Here is a 3,595-nt window from a genome sequence, read left to right as displayed (position 1 = left end):
CCACATATCCCAGTCCATTTGTTTTACGCTGCTTCCTTCCCCCCAAAGTTACCGTAACTAGGCAGTGGTCACTGAAGGACACTTTCTTCACTTTATACTGCTCACAGGAAGGCAAAACTCCGGCGACACATATATTCTGTTGAGCCTTGCGTGGCTACTGCCTTGAAAATGCGTAAAATACACATGTTTGACATTTCGCCAGGTCCATTACGTCCTCTAAGCTGCACTCGTTCACGACACTCTTCAACAAATCCGCACTCAGGTCTTTTACATTCTTTCCATTTGAACGATCTTTAGGGTCCAAAACACAATTGAAATCACCCAATAATATGAGCACTCGACTGCACTCAAGGAACGAACCTAACTGTTCAAAAAATCCGCAGCGTTCCTTTTGTATCGTAGGAGCATACAAGACAACAACCCTCACCGCGAGTGTTTCGTATGTGAAGTCACACACGATAAACCGCCCCCTTTCACAGGTTATTTGTTCCTCTACAATGCCTATGTTTTTCCTCAGGAAAAACAGCATTCCGCCGACAAACCAGCCGCATGGCTTATAAAAACATTGAATCGTGAGTGAAAAACATGCACCATGTTATTTGTTTGCTGGTCATGCTCAACTTTTGTTTCTTGAATAGCCGTGATATCTAGATCTAACTCGCCGAACAGCCGGTTCAACTGCACTTGCTTACGCTTCGAGGCAAGTCCTCGTGCGTTCAGAGTGCCAACTTTACGCGGTTTCTTCAAGTAAGCCATAGCGTAGACACGGCAAACAAACGGTTCTTATAACGCTCACTCCTTCGGTCTCTCGTCGCGAGCGAGCGACGAGGACCCTGACAAGGCTAACTTGCCTTTCTTGGCTCCCTCCCATCTCCAATGCCTTTCTAGCCGACGAAGCTCTCGGTCCGTGGCCGGTGCCTTTTCGTAGTCACGAGGTCGCTTAATGGAAGCAACTGTTGCACCCATCGGCGCCTCGGAGTAATGGTCGCCTGTAGTGCCCTCTTTCGTTGGCTCTTCTATCGGCGGAGCAGCATCCGCCGTCTTGCCAGTCGTTTATGCAGCGGGGCCACCTTTTGACTTCTCGTTGCCAGCAGGAAGCTCCGGCTGCTGGAAAGCAGGGCCGTCGCTGAGTCTTGAAGGGGGCGGGGCTCCGGCGTTCTCCAGTTCCTCTTGGTCCATAAGCAGCTCGCTTCCGTCGTCTTGCGGCGGAGCACTACCCGTGGCCACACGCGCGTACTTGCGGACGCATCCTTCCCGTTCGTGTCCGAAGGACTGACAAGCTGCACCTCGGCGTGCGGCAGTCGCGTCGAATATGTCCCGTCCTCTTGCACCGTAGGCATATTGGTGGACGTCCAGGCACCGCCTCTAACACTCGCCCTCCGTAAAACTTGAACATGTGGGGTAAATCATCGATAGAGAGCCCCTCCTTCAGAACCATACGCACCAGAAGGGTTGTCAACTCGGCGTCTTCGAAACCCGGACTGTTCCCCTGCTCACGAGTTACATCTGTCACTTCTCCGAAGTCTTCAAAAGCCTTCTGCACAGCCTCATTCGACACATAGAAGGGCACCCAGTGCACCCTGAAGGTCAACTCACGTCTTTTGGGTTCAATGACTGCACGATAGCGTTTTTTCACATCTAGTGCTCCTTCTGTGAGCAGTCGTTCCTTTGCTTCTGGAGTTTTGAGCTTCAACATCCACACATACGACATTTGAAAGGGCCCAATGCAGGCCACGAAGGGTAGAGCACCGGCAGTGTCCAATGGCTGGCGAAAATCCTGCATGCGATAAGGCCGCCCGGCAATATCACAGTGAAGGAAAACAGTAGTCTTCATGGCGTATCCCGTAGGCAGCGTAGGTAAAACTAAGCGATAGCCCACCGGTGGGCGTCACTCACTTAAACCTCGGCCAGGCATGACCGATAACGAAGCGTGCTCAGAGGTTGCCATCACACGTCCGTACGCTGCGGCGGCCGGAAGCGGAAGCACCGTTACACCATGAGACCGCACCTTCCGACGCCGGGAATCGAGCCCGGGCCTCCTGTTTGAGCCAGATATCCTAACCAATGGACCACGCCGGAACGAGGCGAAGTGGTGCGAGCGGGTGCCCAAAAAACGTCCAAGGCAGTTTAAGTGGTGAAAAGAAAAAAAGGAAAAAAGCGCAGGTCTCACCGAGATTTTAACTGGGATCACTGGAATCAGAGTCTAGAGTGCTAACCATAACACCATGACACCACACCTTCCGGCGCCGGGAATCGAACCCGGGCCTCCTAGGTGAGAGCCAGGTATCCTAAACACTAGACCACTTTTTTTTTCTTTAGTGCCGATTTTGACACGTAAACAAAATTAAAAAAGAATTCGGCCAATTCGACCGATACACGATGGTTTAAAATCTTTTCAATACAGTCAAGTCATCTGGTACAGAGACCCATTCAGGCTGTTCAGCTCGTGCCCGGTACACTTCTCTCAGGCACACGACACTTCCAATGACGTTTTCTCGCACAGAATGCACGTTTGCATCGGCATGCCGCACCTGCATTCTGCTTTTCCACAAGCTTTGGGGGCTTAGCAGCATGATTAAGTCATTGTTCACTCCTGTTTCATTTTGAATTCGCGTAGGGGTCCAGGGGAAGATCATTTTTAATAGTTCTTGGAGGGCGTCTCAGTGAAAGACGGGGTCCCAACACACCAGGAATACACGATCTATCGTCTCGGGCTTCTTGAATAGGATGCAGTTGTCCAGGGGACGAAAATCCCATTTTCGTTAAGCCATGTTTCAACAGGGAGCGTATTTGAATTCGTAGAAAAACGTTTTCATAGATGGATTAACTGGCATTCTTTTGACTCGTTTTAAAACATCCTGTCCTGGACTCCCACGGTGCAGGCTTCGGTAAAGAGGAATTGGCACCATAACATCCACTAAGGCCGTATACAACTTTTTCTTTTAAACTTTACACAAGTAGTCAAGAGAAAACCGCACTTGTAGAAGCCTGAACTAGAGTACAACCTCTCTCATGTACCCCACTACGGAACCACGCATATTCTCACTCGAAGACACCACAATTTCAGGAAGCAGCCTCTGCAATCGCAGCTGAATAACAGTCCGGAAAAAGCTGTCCGACTGGTCATGAAGAAACATGAATCGTGATACACCCTGGCGCGAAAACAAATGAACAAGACCAAGGCCACCACCTTTGACAGAAATAAACATATTGGTGCGACTGGTTCGCTCCCATGTCGACGTCCGTATAAAAACAGCACAGACGCGGTGAATTCTTTGAATATTGGCTCGGGATGCACTGAACACGTTAATTAGGTACCATATCTTGGACGCAAGTAAAATTTTACAGACAGAGCAGAGCGAAAACATCTATAGCTGCCTCCCTTGCCACGAGTCTGCCTTCTCCTTCGCCCTTGACGCTTCATCGTTCCATCTGTCATTGGCATCCCGATAACATTCTAGAGGCACGCAAAGATAGCGCTTTGGCACTTTTGACCACTGCGACCGACAGAAGTGTTCCGGGCCATCGTCCCAATTACCGTGCCACAACACACAGCTCTTGTCCCAGTTTATCAGGCAGCCAGTTTGTTGACAGT

This window comes from Amblyomma americanum, chromosome 1 (assembly GCF_052857255.1).
Source record: "Amblyomma americanum isolate KBUSLIRL-KWMA chromosome 1, ASM5285725v1, whole genome shotgun sequence".
NCBI classification, from domain to species: domain Eukaryota; kingdom Metazoa; phylum Arthropoda; class Arachnida; order Ixodida; family Ixodidae; genus Amblyomma; species Amblyomma americanum.
The sequence above is the reverse complement of the archived record's forward strand: the minus strand, read 5'-3'. Positions refer to the sequence as shown.